Source organism: Staurois parvus, unplaced genomic scaffold, assembly GCF_062004578.1.
Source record: "Staurois parvus isolate SC_StPar_1 unplaced genomic scaffold, SC_StPar_1.0 ptg000669l, whole genome shotgun sequence".
Lineage (NCBI taxonomy): Eukaryota > Metazoa > Chordata > Amphibia > Anura > Ranidae > Staurois > Staurois parvus.
Window position 1 is genome coordinate 553,825 of NW_028318465.1, and position 15,688 is coordinate 569,512.

Genomic DNA, 15,688 nt, shown 5'->3' on the forward strand with positions numbered 1-15,688 from the left:
AGTGTTCTTGCCTCCACCAGTAGTCTACAACTGGAGTGGGTGGAGTAACTGGGTGGAGTGGCTTGAGTACCTGTTGTGTGGTTGGAGTGGCTGGAGTAACTGTGAAAAGGTTGGACTGGGCAGAGTAACTTTATGGAGTGGGCAGAGTAACCGTGTGGAGTGTTTGGAGTAACGATAGTAAACATTACACTAATGAACTAATTGATCAAAATTTAAAAAGTGCATATGGCAAGCTTGATAGAGTGAGAAATGCATTTCAACTCTATGGCTTAGCCGTGGACATTTTTAGTGGCAGTAGGGATAGCTGAACGTTTTGATATAAGATTTGTGTAGGTGGGCTTGAAAATGAGGGAGTGATGGCAGTTTAGAAATCATGTCCTGATTTTTCAGCTCACACTCTAGCTTTGGTCAGCTCCCACTCTAGTTTTGAACATTCCGCCATTCATTCCACAAAGTAATAGCACACCAATCAGGAACAATCCGCACGTTTCTGTATATTACTGTCTATGTAGTGTAAAAACTGTGGGAGGAGTTAGGGTGGTAAATTTGGCTATAATAATAAGAATATATATGTGAGATAACAGTAAGTGGTCTTGCCATGCAAGAACACCTAATTAAAGTGTGTGTGTGTGTCATTAAGGCAAACAACAACAAAAAAAAAACCTTTAAATACAGCTGATGTTTAAGTATGAATTTTATAGCAGTTATATTTCTCCAGCTTGGACCAAAGCAAGTATGTATGTGCCATACCTGGCTGATCCCCGTTGAAAGTAAGAGTTACTGTAGAAGCCACTACTGCTACATTGCACAGTCTTTTGGACTCATGCTGAGTGGTTGAGCCAATGCACTGTAACAGCAGAGGGTTGCCCAACTGCTATGGGTGCAATTCAAATAACACTTTTCTTTTGTCTCAGTGAATGCAAGACATTATCTGACTGGATGCGGTGGAGAGGCAGGGAGCTGATGTCACAATCTCAACCTCATCCAGAAAATCCCTGGCATTGATTAAAAAAAAAAAACCAAGGCATTCTATGAATGGTTAGTATGCCGCCACATACAGAAAACAAAAGTAGTAGAGATCACAGTAGTAGGGGAAAATACTACAGTGATGTCACCTTCCATTGGGATGGGCCAGGAATGGCACATACTTATATTGCTCCAAGCTTGGACCATTGTAACTATACTGTAAGATTCATACCCGGAATTCATCAGTAAAGACATAGTTCACCCATAGCAAAACAATGCCTGTGTAGGTGTGGGGTACATGTAGATAAAAAAAAAAACTGTGCAGCTTTGACTAAAGTTAAAGTGGTTCTAAAGCAGAAAAAAAACAAAACAAAAAAAAAAAAAAAAAAACACACCATTTCTTTTACCTTTAAGTGAAACTAAAGTTCTGCTGTTACATACTGGCAACAGGCAGGCTTTTTACCGCAGAAGAGACATACAATGTCTCTTCTGCAATAAAATACACTTACCTGTCAGCTCACAGTGATCCCCATGCATGCATGTATGTATGTACATGCGCAGCTAGGCATACAGCAGCTGCCCTAATCCCTCTCAAAGTTGTCAATCAAAACCTGTCAGGGAGTGGTGGGCATGGCCAAACTGTGCTCTGTATGTCTATGGACACACACAGCCTGGCTTGGAAGCTTGGCCTCATGGGTGCCCCCCCCCCAGCCTTGGGCTTGTTGAGGGGGCCCTTGTAAGAAAAAAAGAACTCCAGAAGAGGAGGTAATTGACTGCACTGTGCAAGAGAAAGTGAAGTAACTTTTTTTTATGAATACAAAAGTAGATAATTACCCTTTAATATAGCTTTAAGTAATGCTCTTACAATGGCTGTGGGCCATTTATGTACCTCCCAAAGCCTGGCTGAAAATCTCTCAGAGATGGCGTCTCCATGTCCTACCTTGTTGCTAGGACATTACTAAGACACTCCCAGCCAATTCAAAGTGCCTTGCATGTGCTCCATTTCCCTGTCGCAGTAGCTTTGCGCTGCACCAGAAGAGACAGTGGATCACACGTGTGAGAATTTGAGAGCTCACTCCTGTGATGGCGAGGATAAGCAGTGATAGCTGGGAGGGACTTAGCAGTGTCCTAGCAACAAGCCCAGACAGGATGATGCCAGCTCTGGGAGTTTTTCTGTTGGTCTTTGAAAGGCACATAAACGGCCTACACCTTTAACAAGGGTATTATCCAACTTTGATCAAAACTAGTGTTTTTATCTACAGACACCCTTTATCTGCGTGGGCAGTTTTTTGGTAAAAGAGAACTAGCCCTTTAAAGTGGGAGCAAACTCAATTTGTTGTTTTGTACCTACAGGTAAGCCTATAAGAAGGCTTACCTGAAGGTACAGTAAATATCTCCTAAATGTGCACCGTTTAGGAGATAATTACATGTGAAGCCGACAGTGACATCACCGATACATGCACACTGTGCTCTCAATGGATGGATAGGAGAGCTGTGCCACAGCCGTGACTCCACGAGCATGCGCAGGAGTGACTTCATCACGGCTCAGCCATTCAAGCGGCCCAAACCCACAAACCCAGAAGGAAGACTGGGTGAAGATGGAATCCTTGTCAGCGGTGACAGCATGCTACTGAAGAAGGGTTTCACAGATAAGTCTGTTATACACTGCATACTAGCACATTAAGAAATTATCCTGTGGGGGAACCATTTTGTTTTTTTTAAACGCGGTTTACTACCACTAACTAAAAGGGCTTGTTTATAGACATGTAGTTACACCAAAACTAAACATGTTTTGGCTACATGTGCACCACTCCACATTCTCCCAATAAAAACAGCGAGCACTGCCAGATATGGTATGTGCGTACTCTACCTACAGAAAATCAGAGGTTTTGCAGCACACTGGACCAGCATTACAGGCACAGATCACCTTTACTATAAAAGGTTGAATATTTCCCTTGCATAGGTGTAGACCACTTAAGTACTTCCTGAAGCCTGACTAGAAAACTCCCAGGGCGGTTGCTAAGACAAGCTGTTACTGTCACCATGACAAGAGCGAGTCATTTCTCTGGTTCAAACCTCCTCACATGTGCTCTCTCTCCTCTCAGTAGCTCTGAACTCAGTGTTTCAGTGTTTCTCACTCATGTGATGGTGAAGGTCAACAGTAACAGCTAGGCTGCTCTTAGCAACATCCTAGGAATTTTCCAGTCAGGCTTCAGTACATATATAGTCTACACCTAAAGAAAGGGTATTTTTCAACTTTGGTCAATATGTTTTTATCTAGACACCCCTTTCCTGCATAGACAGTTTTTGGCCTCCTCCACAATGTGACAGGACCTGTCCCAGCCAACCTCACAGTCTGCATGTAATAGCTGGGAAAACTACCCTACTCAGCTCCCTTGCTAACCCATATGGAAGAAAAATATATTTTTAAAAATATTCTTCCCAAATAGATTGACATATTTGAAATGCTACAATTTTGGTAGGCGTAATATATATATATATATATATATATATATATATATATATATACACACACACACATATATACACATACACATATACACACACACACAAATATACTGTATGTCTTTAAAAATACACATTTTTGGAATGTATTTACAAATATATGTAAAAATGACTTTTATAGGTTAAAAAAAATCTGAACATACTTAAAAATATATATTTTTTAAAACATTTTTAAAGAAAATACAGTATATTTGAAATGTATGTTTAAAAATATTTTTTCATACATTTTGTAATAAACATTTCAACATTCTATATATGTATATTGAATATGGCCAAAATTGTAGCATTTCAAATATATGTCAGTATATTTGAGAAGAATATTTTTAAAAAATATATTTGAAATATTTTTCTTCCATGTGAGAAGCCATGAGACAGTGCCTCAAAAAGTGTAATGTACTTAAAGAGTTACTTCACCTACACCCAAAAATGCAGATAAGGGGTGTCTGTAGATAAAAACATATTGTGCCACTGTGACTAAAGCCCTTCCCGTAGGTGTAGGCTATATATGTACCTCCTGAAGCCTGACTGGAAACTCTGAGGATGTTGCTAAGAGAAGCTAGCTGTTACATCTCACCTTCACAAGAGTGAGCCCTCAAACACTGAGGCTGCATTCACACTTGAGTGCTTTGTAGCTTGAAGCTCGAAAAAAGCGCAAACTTAAAAAAAGTCAATTATTCTCTATGCTGACTGTTCACACCTGATCACGCCAACAGGCACCATAGGGAACGATTTTTTTTTTTTTCTGTCTGAGCAGTTTTGGAGCTTCAAGCTACAAAATGCTCAAGTGTGAATGCAGCCTGAGTTCAGAGCTACTGCACAGGGGAGAGAGAGTAAGTGAAGTTTGAGTGCGGACTAATACATGTGCGATGCGGATTGAAGCTCAGGTTTCACATCTGACACAGTAGTTTGTTCAGTGGTTCAGGACAGGATTAGCTCAGGTTCAGGATTTTAATGCGTTCACAACTGATGACATGTGCGGTTTAGAGACAGTTCCCATATAAGTCAATAGCCTGTAATCCACACCTGAACCGGACAGCTCAGAAATTGGACAGGACTCTTTTTCGATCCGCACTGCCAGCACACCAGACATATGTGGACAGGCACCATAGGAAGCAATGTCATTTCTCATGTCATGCAGATCGGATGCCATTCAAACCACACATATGTGAACTGGCACTGAAACAGTGAAAGAGCTCCCTCTGTGATGGGGACAGGAACAGCTAGGTTTGTCTTAGCAACACCCTCTAAGTCTTCCAGTCAGGCTTCAGGAGGTACATAAATGGCCTACACCTATAGCAAGTGCATTACTCAACTTTAGTCCGAGCTGCCCTGTTTCTATTTCTAGGCGTCCCTTATCTACATAGGCAGCTTTTGGTGAAGGTGAACTAACCCTCTAAACACACTGAACTTGTCTAGGACCGTGTCCGGCCATGACATGAAGAGTTGCCAGCAGTAGCAAAGTGTGAAGGCGGCAGGGACAGGTCCTGTGACACTGAGGAGGAGGCAGAGTACTGGGGTCTCTCCACACTACAACTCCCCATCCCCTCTCTCCTCCATTCCATTATTATCCCCTTCTCCCTTCTCAGCACGCCGGCTTGTTGGCGCGCAGACTCACCTCTATCGCTTGCCGCCCGCTGGCTACCCTGAAGACGGCCTTTACGACAGCCGTGAGTGAGGGAGTCCGCGAGGGAAAATAATAAGCGAGAACCGCCGACAAGGCCTGTCCAGCTGAGGAAGCCGCCACAAACCAGCAGCACAGGAGACACGGGAGGGCTGCTCTTTTGAGTAAACCGCTCCGATAAGGAAGTCTCGGAAATTTCCTTTGTGCGTTTGTTCGCCTGTTTGTTAATAAAGTTGCAGTTGAAAAAAAGGGAAATGCCTCCGCTGGGAGTGTTCTTTGTCTCCGCGGATGAGTGCCCTCGGAGAGAGCTGGAGCTGATCACGTGATTTGGCCCCAGAACCCTTTGCAGGCATTTTTGACACGGTCAAAGAAAATAGGAAATTTTAATCCAGCGCACGAAACACAGCATATTCTGTCAGAAATATATTTTTTCCTGAACCTATTTTGCTGCCGTTCTCTTTTGATGTTTTATGTGTTTCTCCGTCGATCGCATGAATTAAAGATGCCCTTAGTTAAGATGGCCACCTACGAAGCTATTTTCTTTGTTGCCGGCAGGGGGCGCCTGAGGTTCCCCGAGCACGATCTCATGCGGTGTGCTGCTGCTGAGGGAGAAAGTTTGCAGAAGCTGGCTGTGCATCTCAGACAAAAGGAGTCATGTCTACAGGACTAGACCTGGAAGGTGAAGGTTTATCGTCTTGTGGCTGCATGTCCTCAATGTAGATGTAGTGCTCTCATTTACTAACCACCACTTTAATTTCCTCTCTCCCTGCCTTTGTAAACATTTCAAGATGAAAACTTTTTTGGAACTTTATGTTCACAAAATCAAAAGCGCATCTTGCATAATAAAAAAAAAATTGTTTTATTTCGCTGATAGATGTAAAGAGTAAAAAGGCAAATAGTATTTATTGAATATATGTATTTTGATTCAATTTATCTTAATTCTATAGAAATTGTATGGTGATGAATTCATGTTTGTAATTACCTGAATTCAAGTATATCTACAGGCAGAAACTTTGTCTGTGTCCCCTTAGAGAGGTTAGCAATAAAAAATGTCACCAGCACACCAAGGATCACCAATATGGGTCCAAAGGTTTTAATGAACGATCACATAGTTATCACATGCCTGATGAAGGGGTCCTGCGAGACTCCAAAACGTTGCTTTGCTGTAACTATGTGATCGTTCATTGAAACCTTTGGACCCATATTGGTGATCCTCAGTGTGCTGGTGACATTCTCCCTTGCTGATTTTGTTTGGTTCCAGCCGACAGTCGCTACAGCACCCACTTATACACACAGCCATGTTTAACGCAGGAACGTGTGCCTTTGGATTGTACACTTCCCTTAGAGAGATTGCCCCTGACTTCCTGTACTGCACACCCCACAGGAAGTGATTGGAAATATCCCTAAAGTAAGGGAAAAGTCTTAGACAGTTGTCACAAGAACAAGGGTCCCCAATGGAAAATTTCACTCTTCCTGTTCTGACAATTCAAAATTTTGTCTCGGTGATAGAAGTCACTAGGACAGGTCGAGAGAGACACCGGAAAGATTGTACTAAGACTGGAACAGCCAGAACCTGGAGCAACTGTGTATGGCTTCTATTCAGCTTCTATTCTTCATTTTTAATCACTTGCCCTCCAGAGGATTTACACCCCCCCCCCCCCCTTCCTGACCAGGCAATTTTTTGCAATATGGCGCTGCGTTACTTAAATTGACAATTAGGCAGTCTTGTAACACTGCACCCAAATGAAATTTATGTCCTTTTTCCCCATAAATGGAGCTTTCTTTAAGTGGTATTTGATCACTTCTGCGGTTTTTATTTTTTGTGCTATAAACAAGAAGAGACTGACAATTTTGAAAAAAAACCAAAACAATATTTTTTACTTTTTGCTATAAATTATATCCAATATAAAAATTTAAAAAATAATCATAAATTCAAGGCAAAATGTATTCTGCTACATGTCTTTGCTAAAAAAAAAAAAATCCTAATCCATGTAAATTTAATTAGTTTATGTGAAAGTTATAGTGTCTACAAATGGCACTATAGATACTGGAATTTTTTTTATTTTTTTATTATACATATATACTAGTAATGGCGGCGATCAGCGACTTTGTAGCGGGACTGCGGAGGGCATTCTGACACTGGGGGTTGAACTGACTAACTGCCACTGACATCCTACTGACAATAATACAGTGATCAGTGCTAATAAAAAGCACTGACACTGTATTAATGACACTGAGCAGGAAGGGATTAACATCTGGGGTAATCAAAGGGTTAACTGTGTGCTGTTTTACTATTTTGTCTGTGTGTGCTTTACTGTGTAAGCAGGCTGCTTTGTATTGCTCTGCTATGCAGAGCAATACAAAGCAGCGTGCTGGCACTGACAGGGGAGAGATCTCTATTGTTTACACACAGACCTCTCCTCTGTCACTGTTCCTCAGCGATCTCCAGGTGCTGCCGGGCAATCTCTGGCCAAGACCCGGTGATCGACAGCTGAGGCCGCCAATGGCAGTACTGGTAGGGAGGTGCATGCGCCCCCTACCCGGAAATACAAAATCACATATAAATATATGATTTTGAGCAGCCCTGCCGCCCTGTAGCAGTACTTCTGCTGTAGGGTGGTCGGGAAGCGGTTAAAGTTTTACTGGACAAACCAAAAATAGAAGCTGACTGGTATGCACAGCTGCTCCAGATTCTGTCAGCTCCAGTTGTAGTAAATTCCTCTAATAGAGAGAGCACATTTCCACTAAGGGGACACAGACCGCAATAAAATCTGACTGGTTTTCTAACCCTCTCCTGCTTTATATGAAACAAAACATTTTGGCTTTGCATATGTATTAAAGAGATAGTAAAGTCTATAAAAAAACATCGCAGCACAATATGAAGTACCTACCTTAAAACAAATCCCTCCAGCGGCTCGCTGTCACCGCTTCCATCTTCACCCGGTCTTCCTTCCGGGTTCAAGGGCTCCGGCCATCTGACTGGCTGAGCCGCAATGACGTCACTCCTGTGCAATCACGCGGGAGCCCTGGGCACAGCACACAGCTCTGAAGGAATGGCATGGGTATGCCGTTCCTTCAGAGCGCATGCGCCAGTGATGTCTGCGGCTGCTCCTCTCTGGAATATTTACTAAAAAGGTGCACGTTTAGGAGATATTCATTTTACATACAGGTAAGCTTACCTGCAGGTAAAAGTCAAAGAACGCACTTTACTACCACTTTAAAGAAAATCCGTCTTGTCTTAGGGCCCGTTCACACTACATGCGTTTCAGTGTGTTTTCTTTCTGCATCCAAAATGCACAGAACGTAGGTTATACAGTTGTCAATGTCATAGTTCACATCAGTGCTTGCAGTTCCAGTGCGTTCCAGATGCAGAAAAAAAAAAGTAGAACATGCTGCATTTTTCCTGCACATATCTGTACTAAAACACATCAAAAACGCACCTGAATGCACATGTCCCTATTAAAATTGAACAAAAAGATGGGAAAAAATTAACTGGAATGCATCCAAAATGCACCAGAACGTGCCAAAAACATGCATCCAGAACACATCTGGACTGCATTTCTATAGTGTTAACTGGCCCTTACACCACAGTCACATCAAGCCCAACTTTGAAATTGTGCGACTTACAGTGAAGTCGCATGATTTCAAAGTGGGGTGAGATGCCAATTTTAGGTGTGATTTCCAAGACATCTGACACAGATGTCTATGCAAATCGCACCAAAAGTAGTGCATGTGCTACTTTAGAGATCGGAACCGCACTGATATGACCGCTCTAATTGAGGACCATAGGGTGCGACTTGGCATGCGATTTTCTAGTCGCATAGCATGCAAATCTCATGCCAAGTTGCACCTGATGTGACCGGGGTATTAACCACTAGCCTACAGGGCACTTATACCCCCTTCCTGCCCAGGCCAATTTCCAGCTTTCAGCGCTGTCACATTTTGAATGCCAATTGCGCGGTCATGCAACACTGTACCCATATGAACTTTTTATCATTTTTTTGAGACAGATAGAGCTTTCTTTTGGTGGTATTTAATCACCTCTGGGATTTTTATTTTTTCTTAAACCAAAAACCACAGAAAATTTTGAAAAAAAAAGTTTTTTCTTAGTTTTTGTTATACAATTTTGTAAATAAGTTATTTTTCTCCTTCACTGATGTGCACTAATGAGGCTGCACTGATGGGCACTGATAGGCTGCACTGATGGACACTGAAAGGGTGGCACTGATGGACACTGATGAGGAGGCACTTGTAGGTTGCACTGATGGGCATTGACAGGCATCACTGATGGACACTGAAAGGCAACATTGATACATGACGCTGATATATGGCACTGATAGGTGGCACTGACTGGCACTGATGCGCACTGATAGGCGACACTGACCGGCACTGATTGGCAGCACTGATAGGTGGCACTGATTGGCATTGATAGGTGGCACTGACTGGCACTGATGGGTGACATTGAAAGGCAGCTCAGATGGGCACTATGTGGCATTGATGTGCACTGGTATGCACTGGCACGTGGCACTGATGGGCACTGACAGGTGGCACTTCTGGGGCCACACTGATCATCAGTGCCCTGATGATCAGGGTACATGTCCCCTCCGTGGAAAGCCATTTACCGGCTCTCTTCTCCTCTCAAGCTGTCAGCGTGACAGCTCGAGAGGAGAGAAATGCCGATAACCGACATTTCCGTGTTTACATGTGATCAGCTGTAATTGGACACAGCTGATCACATGACCAAACCGACATCTTTGGCTCTTTCCTTGATCCGCTGTCCGAGGGACACAGCGCCGCGCTGCGTGCTCCCTGAGCCGCGCATGCGCAGTGAGAATGGTAGGCGTCATATGACATCCTATCAGAACAAGAGAACCACCTTGCGCCCATCATTGTACTATAGGGCGGGCGGAAGGTGGTTAAAGTAGAACTATAGGCAAAACATTTTCTTTTCCAATTTGGATAGAATAAGGGAGGGTTATAACCCCTATCAGTTGCAATCTCTGTCCCATTGGGGAGGTTTGTCTTCGCTTCCTGTTCCCTAGCCAAAACAGTTAGCGTGGGGGTTTGGAGGACAGAGCAGGCAGCAGCAGTGAGAACACAGTGATCAGTGGTCATGTGATCACGGAGTTGTCACACTTAGAGTTGGAGGGTGACAGATGCAGCGTCGGACCGATGCTTCATTCACCTAGGTCAGTGGTCGGCAAGCCGCGGCTCGCGAGCCACATGCGGCTCTTTACCCACTCTAATGCGGCTCTTCTGTGTGCCGGGCGCCTGCTCCCCTCCCTCCTCTCGGTCGGCCGCTCCCCTGCCTCCTCTCGGTTGGCAGCCCCAAAAGTCCGCGCGGACCTTTTAATCCGGCCCGCGGATGTGGCTGTCAGGATGTGTGTAGGCGGGGCAGCGTGCCGAACGTGAGGGGAGGGGAGCTAGGCTCCTCTCACAGTCCGCCCTGAAGACCCGAACGGCGCGGGAAGACAGCGAGAGGAACGCAAAAGGTAAGTGAATTGACACGGGGGACTTGGCTTACTAGAAGGGGGGGGGGATAGTACTGTGGGGGATGAAATACTATATGAGGGATGAATTACTTTATGAGGGATGAATTACTATATGGGGGGATGAAATACTATATGAGGGATGAAATACTATATGAGGGATGAATTACTATATGAGGGATGAAATACTATATGGGGGGATGAAATACTATATGAGGGATGAATTACTTTATGAGGGATGAATTACTTTATGAGGGATGAATTACTATATGGGGGATGAAATACTATATGGGGGGATGAAATACTATATGGGGGGATGAAATACTATATGGGGGGATGAAATACTATATGAGGGATGAATTACTATATGAGGGATGAATTACTATATGGGGGATGAATTACTATATGAGGAATGAATTACTATATGGGGGGATGAAATACTATATGAGGGATGAAATACTATATGAGGGATGAATTACTATATGAGGGATGAAATACTATATGAGGGATGAAATACTATATGAGGGATGAATTACTATATGAGGGATGAAATACTATATGAGGGATGAATTACTATATGAGGGATGAAATACTATATGAGGGATGAAATACTATATAGGGGGATGAAATACTATATGAGGGATGAAATACTATATGAGGGATGAATTACTATATGAGGGATGAAATACTATATGGGGGGATGAAATACTATATGGGGGGATGAAATACTATATGAGGGATGAAATACTATATGAGGGATGAAATACTATATGAGGGATGAATTACTATATGGGGGATGAAATACTATATGAGGGATGAAATACTATATGAGGGATGAAATACTATACGGGGGATGAATTGCTATGGGGGATGAATTACTATATGGGGGATGAATTACTATGGGAGATGAATTACTATATGGGGGATGAATTACTATGGGGGATGAATTACTATATGGAGGATGAATTACTATATGGGGGATGAATTACGATGGGGGATGAATTACTATATGGGGGATGAATTACTATGGGGGATGAATTACACTATGGGGGGTGAATTACTATATGGGGGATGAATTACTATGGGGGATGTATTTTCAGTTTTAAAAATGTGGCTCTCAAAATAAATTTCAATCATGGTTTTGGCGAGATTTGGCTCAGTTGAAAAAAAAGGTTGCCCACCACTGACCTAGGTAAGTATGATTTTGGAAAAAAAAAAAAAAAGCCATCCCGTACTCTTATTTTTATAAACATACACTGCTTTAAAATGCAGAGAGCACAGTGTGTATCTTTTTCTTTCTTTTTTTTTTTTTGTTGTTGTACCACAACATTTGAAACAGATCTGAATCCTGATTGCACATAAGACCTCATGCACACAGGGTGTATGCCCATCTCTCCTAAGTGCTGTTTTTGCTATCGGCAACATTATAGTAGAACAACCTCCTGATTGATACATGTAATAAAAACCACTGCCGGTGCATCCAGGAGCAGCAGTGTATTGACAGGAAAAGCCCTTGACATGTGTAGATGCTAGGCACATCAAGCACTTCGGCATTAATTCATTTGATTGGCCATAATAAATATTTATTATGTTATTATGGCCAATCCTCCCAAACCTCTTGTATTGAACTGTATCGTTGCTGTATTGTCTCCGTTATATTGTAAAGCGCTGAGCAAACTGTTGGCGCTATATAAATCCTGTATAATAATAATAATTATTATTATTATGTTTTAGCTGCCAGCTATAGAAAGGCTGCTGTGTATGCTGCATAAAGCAGCAGCATTATATTGTTGGCTACCAACATAATTTTATCCTCTACAAAAATCAATTGCATTGTAATATGCCCCTTCACCAGATATAGATGCTTTCGTTATTTTCATTCTCCAAAGGCACCAATGTAATTCTTAAATTATGCTCAAGCTGCACACACTGAATGCAGAGCAGGCACTTGTACTATATAGCCCCACAGGATAAGTTCACCTTTTGTAAAATGTCACTGAAGAGGGGTGAACCCCTAAATAGGGGTGTAACTTGTAGCGCGTTACGAACAGACCAGCCCCCGCTTTCCTCCCGATCCCCATTGTGACAGCTAGCAAGGTATCATCTCCTCCCGCTAGTTGTCACAATTTTTTAAAAATACCCGCCTGGCCGCGTCACTCATTTACACTGTTCTGTGAATGAATTAACTACAAGTCCTGACATCCTTTGCTGCTGTCAGCTTGTATTTCTCAGTGAACTACCATGGTGCTGTGGAGTGCCTTGGTCATTCATTGAGTCTTCCTGGATGTACAAGCACACAGATTCAGTGACAGGTCTGGAGGAGACCTGCATGGCACTAGCGGTCTACTGATCACTGGTGCAATGCTTTAGAAGCTTTGGAAACAAAAAATAATAAATGCACATTTTTTTAACCTGCAAAAAAATGTGCATTTATTTGTTTTTGCTAAAAGGTGAACTTATCCTTTAAAGAATTCCAGATATGGTCTTAGATTGTAAGCTTTAATGAGCAGGGCCCTCTGATTCCTCTTGTACCAAATTGTATTGTAACTGTAATGTCTGCCTTTATTTTGTAAAGTGCTGCGCAAACTGTTGTCTCTATATAAATCCTGTATAATAATAATAATAATAATCTGGCATTTATTTACATAGTTACATTGGTCCAGAGGTACGCCTTGGTTTTGCTTTGGTTTCTCAGTGCATCACCACCACCTAAAGGTGAACTGTGATATTGCGACTTCTATCTTCATATGTTACAGCAATGCAAATATGCTACTATGTCATTCTTTATGTCTAACTTTAATGTATTTACAAAATGTAAACAACAGCAGATATGTTTATTTTGGGGGAACCAATTAAGCAGAAGCAAGAATATCAGAAGTATCCACTGGCAAACAAACACTTAATACTCAGACGAAATATATATTTACGGAACTGTTTAATCTGCCAAAGGCTTTGTGTTCCAGTCCAATCCGTTCTGAGTCTAGTTCCAGCATAAACAGGTAGAAAACTCCATTTGCAGCTAAGGAATATAATGTTAAAAAAACAGGTTTGCGCTCATATTAACAACCTAATTATAAATATATCCACAATATATAATCATATTAATAGCAAAAAATAATTAATAGTGTCCAAATAAATTGTGAAAAAAATATATTTGTGCAAAAAGTCCAAACAGCAAGAAAAACGATCTTTTTCTTTGTGTCATAACCGATTTTCAATCTCAAAATAATTTTCTCTGTGTCAAACCAAATTCACCGTGCAAATAATCCACCACCAGATAAATTAGATGAACTCACCAGAGCAATATGCTGATCAAGTTATAAATCAGCAGAAGTGCTTTGTGCTCTGGGAGCAATACTCTGCAGGAGAATAATCAGCAATATGGAGTAATTCCGTATGGCCCCCGCCTCTTCATAGGCTCAAAATGGTACTCAGAAATTAAGAGAGGAAAAGCTCATAATGCAGTATCGTTATAGCTGACAGTGTCCGTGGATGCCGGAGAAGGCTGGGTTTGTTTTATACTGAGAGCGTTGTTTTGTGCTGGTGTCAGCTTAAACACCGATTATTGTGAGTGCAATGATTTATTTTAAATAAAATATTTGTTTTTAACAATACTGCACTATGAGCTTTTCCTCTCTTAATTTCTGAGTACCATTCTGAGCCTATGAAGAGGCGGTGGCCATATGGAATTACTCCATATTGCTGATTATTCTCCTGCAGGGTATTGCTCCCAGAGCACAAAGTGCTTATGCTGATTTATAACTTGATCAGCATATTGCTCTGGTGAGTTCATCTAATTTATCTGGTGAAAATCGGTTATGACACAAAGAAAAAGATCGTCTTTATTGGTGTTTGGCCTTTTTTTTTTGCACATATATATTTTTTTCACAATTTATTTGGACACTATTCATTATTTTTTGCTATTAATATGATTATATATTGTGGATATATTTATAATTGGGTTGTTAATATGAGCGCAAACCTGTTTTTTTTACTGATATATACACTTTTCAAGGTTAGGTTGGCAGCTTATTTTTCACAGTAGTGTTTAGCTTAATTTTTGTGGCACTGTCCATATTTTTTGAACAGAAATATAATGGTGTTCTCTCTCCACCCCCAGCCTTCTAACTGGAAGCTGAAAGATCAGCTACAGATTGAAAAGGTCATCTCTCTGCTCAGTTTCCTCTGCTCCTGTCAGCATGTCGTTTGTCAACACATTTGCATGCAGCACATCTGTTTAGCTCCTAAGCATTCTCACTTCTTCCATTTCAAAGGGCTGCTGTATAGAGCATTACAGTTATAAGTTATATTGAGGTAATTACACTGGTCATATTAAAAAAAAAAAAGATTAAGGATGTATTAGTTAATTCAATCATTTGTGTCTATTATATTTGCCTAGAGATTAGCATTTAAAGTGTATTTTTGGGTACATTATTTTTTTACATTTTGGGTAGAGTGTAGAAATTTTAGACTCTTTTTATTGCTCTCTGTGTCCCCATTGGGAGATTGACTGACCCTCTACTTGTACTGTGACCATTTTCCTCGAGAAGAAAAAAAGGGGAAATCCAAAATTTTAGAGTAGTCCCCAGACCCAAAATTAATGGGAAATCTTCCAATGAGGACACCTGTTCAGAGTACAGCTGTCGATTCTCTCTCTTAGGGAAATTTTCTCTCCCATCATGTTGTATCCCTGGTCACAGAGCTTCTCCATAGCACATAGTTTATGCTCAGGCTCTTCTTCCCAACACGTTTCGTCACTCCAGACTTTTTCAAGAAATCGAGAATGATGAAACATATTGGGAACAGAAACCTGAGTACATACCAAAGGAAATCATCAAATGCTGGGAAGAAGTGCTGTGACTGAATAACATCACAGCTGGTGAGTGAGGGATGCAGGAGAATTTCTAACATATACAGTCAGGTCCATAAATATTGGGACATCGACACAATTCTAACATTTTTGGCTCTATACACCATCACGATGGATTTGAAATGAAACAAACAAGATGTGCTTTAACTGCAGAGGGTCAGCTTTAATTTGAGGGTATTTACATCCAAATCAGGTGAACAGTGTAGGAATTACAAC

The 15,688-nt window shown here is 41.5% G+C and overlaps 1 protein-coding gene across 2 annotated transcripts in view; it reads right to left on the reverse strand.

Moving 5' to 3' along the window:
- SENP1 (SUMO specific peptidase 1) overlaps positions 1–5,418 on the reverse strand; it is a 67,237-nt gene extending 61,819 nt beyond the window's left edge. Inside the window, exon 1 of one of the 2 annotated variants that reach the window (XM_089652032.1) lies at positions 5,108–5,415. The gene's annotated coding sequence lies outside the window, so the exon portion shown is untranslated. Of the gene's footprint in view, positions 1–5,107 lie in introns of both variants that reach the window. The other variant, XM_089652033.1, reaches the window with a different exon arrangement.
- Between the last annotated feature and the right edge of the window lie 10,270 nt (positions 5,419–15,688).